At 41.2% G+C, this 15,673-nt stretch overlaps 1 non-coding gene across 1 annotated transcript; it reads left to right on the forward strand.

Moving 5' to 3' along the window:
• Positions 1-2,193: 2,193 nt before the first annotated feature.
• Positions 2,194-2,329, forward strand: LOC132646909 (small nucleolar RNA SNORA17). The gene has a single exon (XR_009585242.1). It is a non-coding gene; the product is annotated as a small nucleolar RNA SNORA17 (small nucleolar RNA).
• The last annotated feature ends 13,344 nt before the right edge of the window (positions 2,330-15,673 follow it).

Raw genomic sequence — 15,673 nt, forward strand, 5'->3', positions numbered from 1 at the left:
CCTCAAAAACCATGGAAACTGTCAACACTCCTCCCTTTGGGGAATGGCTATCTTCTCCCTGATTCTCAATAAGCTCAAACACATTATCTCTTTCAGGATCTGAAAAATCCAGTTATAAGTGATCGTCTACCAAGAGTTGCCACCTGACTATTCAGGCTATGTTTAACTCCAGACCAGTGAACTGAGGTATTTCATGAATGCTCCTCAATGGAGTCCAAGAGACATTGCAACTCAAGGGGAAATTAGAGAGACTACTTCTGCCCTACTCAGATCTTTGTCCCCACCTAACATGAAGCAGTCCCGGAACACCAATCTTCTGTCTTCAGTTTCCTAACAGACTGGGGGAAGTCTCTCAGGAGAAGTTGATGTAGGCAAACACACAGACAGCTTGGCTGCCTGGGGCCCCGCCTGGCTGGGGTTGTGGACACACGCTTCTAGCGGTGTGCCTAGTAACCTTTGCCCCCTGGCGTGCACTGAACTGCACACGGCACCCCACCCCAACAGCGGGATAAATTAGCCTCCTCGGCAGCTGTTGGTGAATCCCTTCTCTGTCATCCATTCCCACCCGGGTGTGTTCCTGAACATACCCAGGTCTGAGACACAGGGGTCAGTTCAGCCTGAGGTGGTTTTGGGTACATGCATAATAAGGCAAAATGTGTCCTTCAAGTAAACTTTTAGAAAAACAAAATCCCCTGTTTACCACCTGTCTTAGTCACTGTTATGTTGGTGTGAAGAGACACCATGACCAAGGCAACTCTTATAAAAAAAAAAAGTCACCCTATCTCTGCCCACACCTCTGGCAGAAGCCTCCTACCCCGCCAGAGGCCAGGAGAGCACCTGAACCCCAGAGGAACACCCCCACCCCCTCCCCACCACCAGATCAGAGGCCATGCCCATCACTAGAGCTCCAGCCCCTAACTTGGGCAGTGACTCTCTGCTGCATCCAAACCATCGGAAATCCAGCCCCCCCACACACTCAGGCAGAGATCCTCTATTCAACCACAAACTACTCCAGCCACAAGACCAGAGAGGAAACAGAAACCAAGGAAGACCAACCACAAAGACAAACACAGAAATCAACACCCAGGCCTATAATCACCCCAAGTCCAGATGCCTAAACAACAGTGAAAGAATACAGTCAACCACAGCCAGGAAAATACGTCACCACGGAGACTGGCCATCTCCCTACAACCAGCCTTGACTATTTCAACACAGCTGAGGCACAGGAAGACGATGTTAAACCCGACTTCATGAAGATGACAGAGGTCCTTAAAGAGGAAATGAATGAATTCCTTTAAAAATTAAGGAAAAGACAAACAAACAAAAAAAAATAGAGGAAATCAATAAACCCCTTTAAAAATGCCAAGAAAGCCAAGAAAAAAACTGACAGGTAAAGGAAACGGTTAAAGGCCTGAAAATGAAAATAAAGAAAACACAAACTGAGGGAATTCTGGAAATAAAAAATCTAGGTAAGCAAACAGAAACTACTGATTCAGGCATTGCCAACATAGTATAAGACATGAAAGAGAGAATCTCAGGCATTAAAAATATGACAGAAGAAATAGACACATTAGTCAAAGAAAAGGTTAAATCTAAAATTCATGACACAAAACATTCAGGAAATCTGGGACACTATGAAAAGACCAAACCTAGGGATAATAGGAAGAGAAGAAGAAGATTCCCAGCTCAAAAGCTCAGAAAATATTTTCCACAAAATCATAGAAAAAAAAATTCCTAACCTAAAGAAAGACATGCCTTTAAAGGAAAAGAAGCCTATAGAACACCAGGTAGATTGGACCAGAAAAGATTGTTCCCTCAGCACATAATAATTAAGATACTAAACACAGAGAACAAAGAAAAAAATTTAAAAGTAGCGAGGTAAAAGACCAAGTATAAAGTGTAAAGGCAGACCTATTAGAATTACACCTGACTTCTCAAAAGCGACGCTAAAATCCAGAAGGGGCTGGACGAATGTGTTGCAGACTCCGAGACCTCAGATATCAGCCCAGACTGCTACACCCAGCAAAACTTACAAGCACCACAGGTGGAGAAAACAAGATATTCCATGACAAAGTCAAATTTAAACAATAGCTATCCACAAATCCAGCCCTATGGTAGACACTTGAAGAAAAACTCCAACCCAAGGAGATTAACGACACCTGTGAAAACACAGGCACTAAATAAAATAATCTCCCTGCCCCTGGCTACCTTGCAGGTGTGGCTGCGGGGTCACTGTGCATCAAAAGGTGGCAGAGAGAGAGAAGCTGTGTCTACGGTCAGTTCAGTGTTCTGACCTGACGAACATCTGAATTATTAGTAACCTAACATACCCAGGAGAAAGAAAGCCTGAGGCCACCACCAGTCCAGTCCAGAACCAGGAAGGCCAGAACTGAACCAGGTCAGAAAGCAAGCCAGAGACTAGAAGAACCCAGCCTGGGACAACCCTGGCAAAGGGCCACTTGGGCAAGCCAGGCAAGGAGCAAGCCTGAGACAATTAACAGACCAGTGCCGGGGGGCTCAGACAGGGAGCTAGCCTGTCCTACACAGGCCTGGGGTTCCGAGGACGCAGACCGTGCTGGAGATGACCCCAGCCTGGTGCCATAATGCTCTAGCAGGGCATGGCACGAACTAAACAGAGAAATGATGAAGCTAACACGTTATAAACCAAATAGATCTAACAGAAATCTATACAACATTTCACCCAAACACCAAAGGATGGACCTTCTCAGAATCTCGCAGAGTATTCTTTAAAACTGACCACATACTTGGTCACAAAGCAAGCCACAACAAGTACAAGAAAATTGAAATAACCCCCTGCGTTCTATCAGACCACTACAGATTAAAACTGGATTTCAACACTGACAGAAACAGCAGAAAGACTAGAAACTCATGGAAATGGAATGTTTTAGTTTGGGTTTCTGTTTCTGTGAAGAGACACTGTGACCACAGCAACTCTTACAAATAAAAACATTTAATTGGGGCTGGCTTATACTTTCAGAGGTTTATTTCATTATCATCATGGCAGGAAATATGGCGGGCTGAAGGACGACACGGTGCTGGAGGAGCTGAGAGTTCTACGTCTTGGTCCACAGGCAGCAGAAGGAGGCTGTGTGCCTCACTGGGGATAAGGTGAGCGTAGGACACCTCAGAGCTCACCTCCACAGGGGCACACTTTCTCCAACAAGGCCACAGCGCCCAACAGTGTCATTCTGTATGGGCCAAGCGTTCAAACACATGAGTCTATGGGGGCCAAACCCATTCACACCGCCACACTGAATAACACTCTACTGAATGATAATTGGGTCAAGGCAGAAATAAAGAAATTAAAGACGTCCTAAAATTCAATGAAAACAAATGCACAGCATACACAAACTTATAGGACACAATAAAAGTGGTACCAAGAGTAAAGTTCATAGCACTAAGCGCCTTCGTACAGAAATTGGAGAGATCTCCTTCTAGCAACTTAACAGCACGTCTGAAGGGTCTAGAACAGAAAGAAGCTCCTCCAAGCAGGACAGCTGTCGGGAAATAATCGATAAAATGGGAGCAAAAAGAATCAATGAAACAAAGAGTTAGTTCTTTGAGAAAATCAACGAGAGGGACAAACCCTTATCCAAACAACTAATAAAAAGACAGAAAACATCTAGACTAACACAATCAGAAACAAAAAGGGGGACACAACAACAGACACCAAGGAAATCCAGAGTCATTAGGCCACATTTTAAAAACCTGTGCTCCACAAAATTGGAGAATCTAAAAGAAATGGATAATTTTACCAATAGATACCACTTACCAAAGTTAAATCAAGATCAGATAAACAGCTTAAATAGACCTGTAACTCCCAAGGAAATAGAAGCAGTTATTAAAAGTCTCTCAAACAAACAAACAAAAACAAACAAACAAACAAACAAACAGAAAACCACCCAGGGCAAGACAGTTTTAGTGCAGAATTCTCCCAGACTTTCAAAGAGCTAACACCACTCCCACCAGTGACACATTTTCTCCAATAAGGCCACACCCCCAATCCTTCTAATTCTTTCAAAGAGTTTCACTCCCTAGTGACTAAGCATTAAGCCTGTGGTGGGGCCATTCTTATTCAAACCACCACACTCTACTCCCTGACCCCATTAGGCTTGTAATCGTAATGCATTCAGTCTCCGTGGTCTATCATAGTCTCAACAATGTTTGAGATTCAAAAGTCTCTTCTGGGACTCATGCAATCCTTTACCTGTAATCCCCTGTAAAATCAAAATCAAAAAGCGTATTATATACCTCCAATATACACACAAAATACACATCTTGGAGTGTCCAACACAATCCAGGCTTTACCTCCACAGCCTTGTATGATGTTCTCTCTGGGCTTGCACGCAGACACATGCCTGATACACGCCTGGCTCTGCAGCACTTCTTAACAAGAGGGGTGATTCCACAACCCCTTTTTCCTATTGTTGGCTCTAAAGCAACGTGGTTGAGGCCCCTGAGTTCTGCTGCTTGATGGGGCTGGAAGCTGGCCCCCTCTTTCAATTTTATTTGCATCCACTTTCTGGTTTTGATGGTTTTGTTCACTGCTCAAGCTTTTTAAATTTTTTGAAAATCCCTTTTCACGAGTTGGAAGCTTATCTGGGTGGAGTATTTCCCACCCAGGGAGCCCAGCACTCCATTATTCCATTTAGCATCAGACTTCTCTTTAAAGGTTGTTGTTTGAGACAGGGTTTCTCTGTGTAGCCTTTGCTGTCCTGAAACTCACCATGTAGACCAGGCTGGCCTCAAACTCACAGAGATCCGCTTGCCCCTGTCTCCCCAGAGTGCTGGGATTAAAGGTGCGTGCCCCCACCACCCAGCATCCTTAAATTCCTTATCTCCTTGAGCGCAGGCCTGAGCTCCGCTACACTTCCTGGTGCTTCTTCTCTCCTCAAACTGTACATTTTCTTTCTTTTTTTCTTTCTTTTTTTTTTTTTTTTTTTTTTTTCTCATCTTGCTCCGTTTCATTTTAGATCTGCATAAGAGTGACCATAAAAACCACACAGCAGAGTCAATACTAGGCTATTTTGAAATCTTCTTTGCCAAGACCATTAATACAAAACTCTTCATTTTAGGCTCAGGCAGATATTTTAGACAAGGGAAGAAAGCAGCCATATTTTCCTCCAAAAGAGCACAAGAACGGTCTCTAGACCATTTACTAATATTCTCCTCTGAAACCTCTTGAGTCAGAGCCCACATCGCCATCCACAGCTCTGTCTTCCACACTCCCACCAGGATGGCTCATTAAGCTCCATGTCTAGAGCACAATTGCTTTTCTAGGCCCAAGTCCTGAATTCTTCCATATTCCTCTAACAAACGTCATGGTTAGGCCTGTGACAGCAATACACCAGTCCCTGGTACCACGTTAGTCCCTGTTCTGCTTCTGTGAGGAGACACCATGACCAGGGCCACTCTTACAAAGGAAAGCATTTAGTTAGGGGCTTGCTTATAGTTCCAGAGGCTTAGCTCACTATCATTACAGTGGGGAACATGGCAGCACGCGTGGCACGGGGGCGGCGGTTCCTATTGCCAATCATTCCGATCCCTGCTGGCCTGGGAACAGAAGCAGAGCCTGCGGTACCAGCCTGGGGTGAGGCACGGACCGTGGTTTACCCCCACACTGCCGGCACCTTCAGAAGAAGCCACAGTTAAACCCCACTGCTATCTATCTTTAGCAATCTTCTCTCACTGTCACTGCCTCTCCGTCTTTCTGTCTCTTTGTCTATTTCTCTCTCATGTGTGTGTGTGTGTGTGTGTGTTCTCATGTGGGGCAAAAGTGACCACAGTGACAGGTTCAAGCCCCAGTCTGAAAATTCTCACATCTTCATAAAAGAATTTTTCTACTTCCTTAGAAGCCAACTTGCCCTAGTCCTCCAGGAGATGGGCAGAGACATAAGCTAAATCACAAGGTTCCCCCTTGATGGTTAAAATACTGGCAATAAGCGCAAGAATGGAACAACCGCTGGGACTTGAGAGCCAAGAGAAAAGAGATACTGAAACAGTCTCAAAAGGGGATGGAGGTGCAGCAGGGAACACCCTAGAGAGTATGCTGTCTGAGAGGAGGCGGAAGGCTGACTGAAGTTAGCCAGACAAACCAAGAAAAGGCATGCTAGGCACGGGCAAAGCCCTAAGCAAAGGCCTGGGTACGGGAGACTACAGGCAATTCTGCATTGTTTCAAGAAGGTTCAAATAGAAGAGGCAGGAAAAACAGCAGCCAGGCTTCAACAGCTGCATTACACCAGGCAAAGGCTGTGGTACAGCAGGCAAAGGCTGTGGTACATCAGCTAAAGGCTGTGAGCCTTTCTCATGGTGAACTTCAGAGCACAAAACTATGGTCTGTGCTGACATGTTAACAAGAACTTCAGCTTACCAGAACAGAACCAAAACTACAGGAGCTAAAAAGCAAGGTTAGTTCATTTAGAGACTTTCCCAGAACTGCGGACCTTGACGGATCTTCGCGTTTTGTTTTGGTAGGTGGTGCTGTCCGTGTGCTGAGTTTTGCAGCCTGAACTTTCATCATGGAGCCAGTTGTGCTAAGGTCTGGGGCCCTATTACAGTTACTATCCATTCTTACCCCTGAGAGTGTAATAGATTTTACCTCTCTCTCTGTGTAGCACACATGGGCAGGTGTGTGTTACCCACATGTGTTAATGTGTTAACACACGCACACACACCTGACTTAGAATTCATCAGTTGATTCTGGATTTGAAGTGAGTTCCCACTTAAACATTTTTTTCTGATATTCCTACACTTCTGCATGATCAGTCATGCTGTGTAAGTACAGGTCCTCACCTCATCAGTGTGTCAGCAAAATTCCATGTGGAAGGCATGTGATTTGGTTCCACTGTTTCTGTTGGAATTTTGCCTTTAAAATGAAAATGTTTTACATGTACTTTGGAGCCAATTTTTCTTCACGTGCTTTGTAACTCTAAGTTCTACTTGTTGGATGAAATACAACTGTGTGTTTATTAGTAAAATGTTTTAATAATCAATGGTGTCTACAAACTAATTTTACACCCAAAATAAATTTTAGGCACTTGGGTCTAATCGCCAGCACAGAAACAATTCAAGTCAAAAATCAATTTAAAGCTTTCAAATTGTTCGACTAATAAAGTAGGTCGGCAGAAAATATAAAAACGTGCAAAGAATGTAGTAGCCGTAAATCACTTTATGTTCCTTTTAGCCTATAAGCGATGGGTATAGGACTGAAGCTGCAGAGGTCAAGAGGTAATGTCCTTGTCTGGTAAGGCTGGGCCGCAGGCCGCGGGGAGGCTCGGGCCAGCCACCATCAGGCCAGCCTCCTGATCACTGCCTGGTAGGCAGGTGCCCTCCGTCGGCCCACAGACCCACGGAGCGGCCACTGCTGCCCCGCTCGTGCTGCTTACCATGATGCCCAGGGTGATGGACACCAGCCAAACGCACTGCCCAGCCTCCAAACACCCAGACTCTGACCAACGGCAAGACGTCTGGGATGAGGAATGGCTCATTTTCTGGAGTGAGCCTCCTGAAAAGACCTTTGTGATCCGTGCTGTCTCAGGAGGCGGGGCTGGTCTTTGATCCACGCTGCCTCGGTTGCCGCCGACAGGAGGCTTCTGCTGCAGAGGCAGAGATGATTTCAGAGTCATCACTCAGAACGGAGGCCTCTGCGACGACCTCTCCCCCGACAGCCGCCCTCTCCAAAGACAGTCTAGACGGGAAGCCACTGAAGAGAGTCCTTAAGAACTGTGACAAAGACGCTGAAGTGTAGCTCGTCATTGTTGGTGGCTTCTGGCAGAGGTGGGGAAGGACTCAGGTTTGGTTGTGTTTGCTTTTGTTTCTCCAGACAGGATTTCTCTGTGCAGCCTTGGCTGTCCTGGAAGTTGAACTAAGAGATCTGCCTTCCTCTGCCTCCTGAGTGCTGGGATTAAAGGCGTGGGCCACCACCTCCAGGGTGGACTCAGTTTTCTTTAAGGGGCTGGGCGCTGGGGGTTTCACTTGCTCCAGGGAGTACATGGGCAACACAAATGGAACTTGGTGTATTGTTTTTTGGGGGGAGGTGGTACAAGGGTGTGAGGGTGGACCTGGGAGGAATGGAAAGTGAGAATGATAGATGGGGTGCATTGCATGAATAAAATAATAAATAATAAAAATAATATAAGCACTACTTTGGGGAAAAGAAATGTTAAATAATAATATAATGCAGAGTAAGGGAACTTGACTATTATATCTGTCTATTACTGAAATCATAGAATTTTCATATTTGTAGAGGTAGCTGGTGAACTAGGCTGCATTCCTAGCACAAAATGGCCTGTAAGAACCTCTTGAGTCTACTATGTCTGCTATTTTGTTAGTCATCTGAAATATAAAACCCTCCCACTCCTTCAGTCAAAATCCCATAGTTTAATAACTGAGAGGTGAAAGGGTTAGACTAACTTTGTAACCTGTATGTCTTCTAAAGCCTATAGTTTTGAGTTTTAGATTCAGGTTAAGCTAAAGCCTCTTAGTACCTTTCCAGAGAATGGAAAAATGTGACCCTATCTATGAGGACAGATAGAAAAAAGGCAAGCAATGACCTTCACTCAGCAAAAGAAGAACCAGACCCTTGTCTTTGAGATAGTGTTTCTTAGCAACGAACCCAGACTTCTTCTGAGTAGCTTTTGACCTCCAGCCAAGAGCCCGAAGCCCTAATCTTCAAGGATGAGCTAACCACCCCCACCTTCAATTGCAGCTGCATCCACACTTGGCAGGACTGGCCAAGCTTGAGCACCTAAGACTAACCAATTATCTTACTTTATAGCTTCCTCATCCAATCCTAAATTGCCAAAACTGCAACTTCAAATTTCCCACAATTTTTCTTTTAAAAACCTAAGGTCTTTGTCTCCCGGGGCCACTCTTTGCTAACCGGCAGGGGTGACCCCATTGCGCAATAGTTAAAATAAACCTCTTGCTTTCACAACGAGTCGTGGTCTGGGGGAGTTTCTGGGAAGGGCACAATCCTGAACTGCTGAGCTGTGAGACCCCAGGTCTTACACAGGTTAAAAAAAATATTTTAAAAAGAGGTTAATATTTAGCCTTTATGCTAGAATATTTATATAAAAAAAAGATATTACAATTTTATGCCATGCTTTTGTTTTTTAAATTATATATTATAATGTGTATAATATATTGCTACAGTAGGAAATGTCATATAATAAATGTTGGTATAATGTTCTTTTGACACCTGACCCTTGTTCATGCCCCCCCCCGTTTCAATCAGGATAGTGCATTGTGATACTTATTCTAAGCATCCTGTCTCAACTTTGTGTAAACAGGCCAAAATAAAGCAACTAGACACAATGTTGAGCAATGGGAGGAGCCAGAGGGCAGGAAATGAGTGGGAGGAGAAGGTGCAAGAGCAGAAAGAGCAGAGAGAGCTGGAGGAAAGATCTTGGAACTATGTGGAGAGATGGACTGGACCTAAGCTATCATTAAATCAGGTATAATGTGGGAAATCTAAATGTTAGGAAACTATGAGGGCTTGGAGGTTTAGGAGGGAGTAACTATTGCCCAGCATTGTGTTCTAGGTTAACTAAATAAACCCAGTTCTCTGTGTGGTGATTTGGTTAAACAGCTGTTTAGGAGAACAGCAAGCATTACCAGAAGATAAATCAATAGTAATTATTAATCGTCTTTTACAACAAATGGCGCCCAACTAACCTAAGTATCCACATCCTTTAAATCATACTTTATCATAATTTGGTGGGGGGAATAATCTCCCAGTGCAGTGACAAAACCCAAACTTAAAACCTAAAAACTCCCAGGTCAATTACTGTCTCTTTAAGAGAGACACCTAAACAGGTCCAGGAGCAAAAGACAGCCTCCTGTGGGCAGACCTGAGACTTCCATACCAAAACTGGCTGCTGCTGCAGTTTAACTGAGGGGTCAACAAGATGGCTCCTTTATACTGTGGCTGGATCAACTGGCTCAGCTCCACAGACACGGAAGGAAAGAAAGGAACTGGAGGCAGACAAACCTGTAGACAGAGTTTGGCCTAAACTGCATCTAAAACAAAAAAATTGCCATGGCAGAGAATGTTTTAATCCTTTTTGGCTTTGTTTTGGCTGTCATGGTCATGGATCTGGTTGCAATATGTTTAATGGTGTTGGTTCTTCTCCATACCTTCTCCAAGAAAGTTGAAGGAGAAAATGGGGAAAAAACCAAGGATTGGAATACTGAGTTACAGAAAGAAAAAGGGCACTCTTCCTAATAATTAGATTAATGACAGTTAAAATCCAAAGCTCTCTGGCTGCAAGATACTTGTCAGCTCTTTCTGGTAAGGGTCCGCCAATTCACTGAAACATCAACTAAATTAAAAAAAAAAATCAACTGGGCTTTGTTTGTTATAGCGTAAAATGGCACAACTGACCCCAAACTTAAAATTTTCTTTTCTCTTTGCTTGATTTTCATTTAAAGGCTTTGAGTTACAATGATACTGATTTGGAAAAAAAAAAAATATATATATATATATATATATATATATACACACATATATGAACAAGTTGGTGAAGGCACATGCCTTTGCCTTTCTTCCCAACACAAAGTAAAAAGAAACAGGCAAGTTCTGAGTTCTGGATCAAGTTTATTTACATAATAAGAGCCAGGATGGCAACCCCTACTGTTTAGCCATTTGCAGAGATACTCTAAAATTCAAAATGACAAAATTTTCCTTAAGGTTACCATGTAAATTCTTTTTTCTTAATAATAGATGTTATGTCCTTATTGCTCTGAAGGTTGGATTCACATCATTTTTAGGTTTATGTAAAGAGAGATAATGTCACATTGCTCTGGAAACTGCCTTATCCTTTTAAACGTGAGATAGTTTCATGGGGGAAAAATGTTGGTCATGCCTAGGTAAAAAAGACACAAGAGGCTTAAAGATGGCAAAGTACATGCCAACCTAGTTTAGTCCTAAAAACTCAAAAATTATACTCATATGTTTACAAAACAAAACTGTCCTTCCCATATCAAAAAGGGGGTATGCCAAAGAATAGCCAAAACCAATGTAAAAATCCAGGTACAAGATGCCTAGGATATACTTAACGCTAAGGGTAAGACAGTTTATATGCTAATGCTCAGAGTTTATATAAAGTTCGGCTATAAAGGCATAACTGCCCATCCTGTATAAAAAAGGGGCAAGCCAAAAAATAGCCACAGACAATGTAAAGCCCAGGTACAAGATGCCTAGAGTATGCTTAAATGCTAAAGATAAGAGGAAGTTTAAATAAAGTTCGGCTATAAAGGCATAACTGCCCATTCTATATAAATAAGGGGATAGGACAAATAGCTACAACATATATAAAAATCTAGGGCTAAACCTCAAAACAGGTACAAGATACCTACAGTATGCTTATATTCTAAATTAAAAAGGAGTTTATATAAAGTTTCCTTAAAACATGCATTTTCTATTGCTCAAGGCAACCAGCTTGTCTCTCTAATGGGAAGCTTCTCTAAGGAAATAGGTAGCAACTTGGCCTAATACAACAGGCACGCAAGAGCCCAAAAAGATATTTTGATCTATCCAACCTTGTTTTGATTTCAACATGATAATGATTGTATGTTCAGTAATAATGGTAACTTATATTGCTCTGATTCCTTTACACAGGAACAACTCTAAAACTAACTGAGAGATAAAAAAAAAAATGTCTCCAGCCAAAAGTTCAACAATACTTGTTATGCTAATCTTTTAATTGGCATAGATAAAATTTGCTTACAGTTTAGTTGCATCCTGCATATCTCATACATTTATAATTTTAGAACTCTATAATGGTTTGAGAAGTTATATGTTTGCAGAACAAAAGAACTGGACACCAGAGATGCTGGATCAAACCTAACAGAATCATTCTTCAGCATGCTGAGACATTGACACATCTGTTCCAGCATCTTGCATGTTCCAGCATTCTGCTTGTTCCTGCCTCAACTTCAACTGCTGTTTCTCATCAAAGCCTGCTCCCAAAAGGACTTTGAAGAAAGCTACTAATCTTAATTGGTCCAGCATTTTAGACTGTTCCAAAGAGGACTTTTATTAAGCCTGAAATTTTTTCAACATTCAAAGACTGAACCACAAATGTTATTGCTTGCTTAATTAACCATTTTTTCCCAATTTTAATTGGGTCCCCTATAGGATTTCTACATGTCCAAAATGTCAGCTAGAAGAAATCCATGAGAACGTCATCCAATTTTCCTTAAAGGGGGTTGGGCATGTTTTTGGTTGTTTGCTATGGCTACGAAATTTTATTGTCATTGGGAGATGTTTATTATTAATGGTCTTATTTAAAGTGAAACAAAGAATATACAGGGATATCTTATAGGAATAGAAAAAAAGTAGATTAATTAATTTACTCAACTTAGGGTTTTATTTGTTATTCCCAGATAAGGTTAATTTTAACTCTGGTATAGGAATTTTCATATTGATGAAAAAATAAGTATTTTTGATATGTTGGTATAAGCTTTAGTATATTGATACAAATTCAAAGTTACTTCCAATACTTTTAAACTGCTATTAAAAACTAGTTAGGATATTAGGTATGCAAGTTAATTGCTAGTTAATCAACTCGTAGTCATGCCAGACACTAGTCTAGTTTATCACAGGAGTATACATCCTAGGTTTAACAGACAGATATGATTTTTGTAGACAGATCGATTACATAAAGATAAGTAGTCTTCAAAAACTTCAGAGACCTACAGAATATGGCATTTAAGTGTTTTTATTATTTTAAAGATTCTTTGACAATGAGACAAGTCATTTCCTGGCAGCACCCCACCTACCTGAAAGAAAATAATGAACATCGAAGAATCTCCGTATGGAGATGGCTCTTCAAATGTGGCAAGCAAGCCACTCAGGTAAAGAAAATACCCTTGCTTCATGACAGACAAATTCTGCCTAAAATGGGCAAGCTTAAATGCAGGACAAGATCGACTGCCAAACTCTGCCAAGACAGGGTAAGCAAGTCCTAGATAGTTCCTGTTTCACATATATGTCTGTCAAATATTCTGAGCCAGAAGGCTGAAGATGATGCGCCAATGTTACAGAGAGTTATGGGTGACTGTTCAGGCAGCAAACTGTTCCTGTCAATTTTCATTTTTGAAAGCTACTAACATGCACTTCCTATTTACTCTAAAAACTAATTTTATTCCTTCTCAAGTCTCTGATGAGGTTGAAGACCAAATAGTCTTAGTGCCACATTTAAGCTTGAGTTGTTTAAAAGTTAAGAAATCCTTTCATATAGGTAATATCTATAAGGATAAAAGTTAATTTAGGTATAGAACTTTTAATTTGTCATGATTGATAGGATGATCAGATACTTTCTCCTAAGTTGCTAAATACACATGGACTAGACATTGCACATGTAAGTTTTACCAAACAGTTTTCATAATTATTATTGTATTAAAAGAAAAGGAGCCGTTTATTGGACTTAAAGGGGGAAATGTTAGTATAATGGTCTTTTGACATCTTACCCATGTTCATCCAAATGTTAATTTATTCCCCCCACACACACTCTCTGGTTTCAATCAGGATATTGCATTGTGAAACGTATTCTAAGCATCCTGTCTCATGTAAACAGGCCAAAATAAAATAACTAGACACAATGTTGAGCGATGGGAGGAGCCAGAGGGCAGGAAATGAGTGGGAGAAGAAAGTGCTAGAGGAGAGGGATTGAGAGAGAGAGCTAGAGGAGAGGTCTTGGAACTACATGGAGAGATGGACTAGACCTAAGATATCACTAAAAGCAAGTATAATGTGGGAAATCTAAATGTTAGAAAACTATGAGGGCTTTGAGGGAGTAACTATTGCCCAGCATTGTGTTCTAGGTTAACTAAATAAACCCAGTTCTCTGTGTGATGATTTGGTTATACAGCTGTTTAGGAGAACAGCAAGCATTACCAGAAGATATATCAGTAGTAATTATTAATCATCTTTTACAACAAACAAATGTAATATTAGACATACACTCATTCAGAATCTGGCTTTGAACAACTACCTCCTTTACCATTATTAATGTTTTAATTATTTAACTCAGTTTTGGCTGTAAGATTTTTAAGAAAAGAGCATTTTCTTGAGCATTTTTTACATCTTGTGAATATAATGCCACTGTGCTCTGGTTGGTCTTCTGTCGCTATGACAAATACCTGTTTAAAGGAGGAAAGATTTATCTTGGTTCATGGGTTCAAAGGCTTTAGCCACAGCTAACTGGCTCTATTATCTTTGGGGCTGGCTATGGTAAGGCAAAGATCATGGCAGAAAGACACGGCAGAACACAAATGTTCATAGGAGGAAAGAGACAGAGACATCGAGACTAGGAATAAGGCTTATTTTCATAAAGCATGACCTGAATGCCCTCCTTCCTCCAACTAAACCCTACCTTCCACACTCTTTTATATCTCAACAATCTATTGAAAATTTAAATCCACCAATGACCAGAGCCCCCATGATCTAATTGTCTTTGGAAACACACCCAGAGGTATACTTCATTAATTGCCTAGGTTTCTTTCAATCCAATCAAGCTGACGTTCCTTCCGGGCACGAGGCACACACCTCTAATCCCAGCGCTCAGGATGCAGAGACAGAGGCAGGCGGATCTCTGTGAGATCAGTGGTGCTGAGTTAGTGATGGGGGGGAGGGCTTTCATCACTGTGAGAGATGAGAGAGATTTGAGAACTCTTACTTATCTTTTACTTACTATGAAAGATACTCAAACAAAATGAGATGAAACTTACATGCTTTAAAGCTTCCTGAACAAAAGAAAACCTTAATAAATAGCCCCAAAGCAAACACCACCAAGGTAAAGATCCTGAGTAGCAGGTCAACAGATGCTTGAAGAGAAATTGCTTAATTTACTGTAACCTAGTGAAGAAATAATTAAATCGGCATAGTTTGCAAATTTGAGTATTGACTTTCCTACATGACATCTATTAAGAGCTTACTGTCATTCTGCTTCAGGAATGCACTCAAGTGACATACATGACCTAGTAACTGAGATACAAATGGAAACCAGATAGTATTTGATCATTGTAAAATCCAATTACATTCCATCTTTGCCCCATCCTTTAGTTAAAGTTTCTAGAATTTTTTTCTAGATTATATAAAGTAGAAAGAAAGTGTATGCTAAAACTGTAGAAGCAAGGATGTAAAGACAAAAACTCCAGTCTCCCCGAAAATATTCCAAAGGCATCCTTTTGAGATTTACACAAAGCTTCAGGTCGTTAGGTTGCTTTTGTGAAATACCATTATACAAATATTCAAATGTCCAATCCATGAGGAAAAGAGTTGTGTTTGAAATAGCCAGTTGCCATCATAGAAAGTTTAATATGTAAAATGACTGATGAGGGTGGCTGTGCAAGTATGTTCGAATAGCTAAGTAACTATGAAGAAAATTATGCAAGCAGTACACTTCAAGACACCATAAACCAACAAAAAATAAATTATTTAAAATATTGAAATAAGAGAGAAATGAATAAAATATAAATAGAGAAAACAAATAGAAAATAATTCACAAAAACCAAAACATATTAACCTACTTACGGTTACTATCGCTATGGTGAAATGCCATGACTAAAAGCAAGTTCGGAAGGAAAGGATTTATTTGGCTTACACTTCCACATTGTAGTTCATCACTGAAGGAAGCCAGGACAGGAA

The sequence above is a fragment of the Meriones unguiculatus genome, chromosome 12 (genome assembly GCF_030254825.1).
Source record: "Meriones unguiculatus strain TT.TT164.6M chromosome 12, Bangor_MerUng_6.1, whole genome shotgun sequence".
NCBI lineage: Eukaryota > Metazoa > Chordata > Mammalia > Rodentia > Muridae > Meriones > Meriones unguiculatus.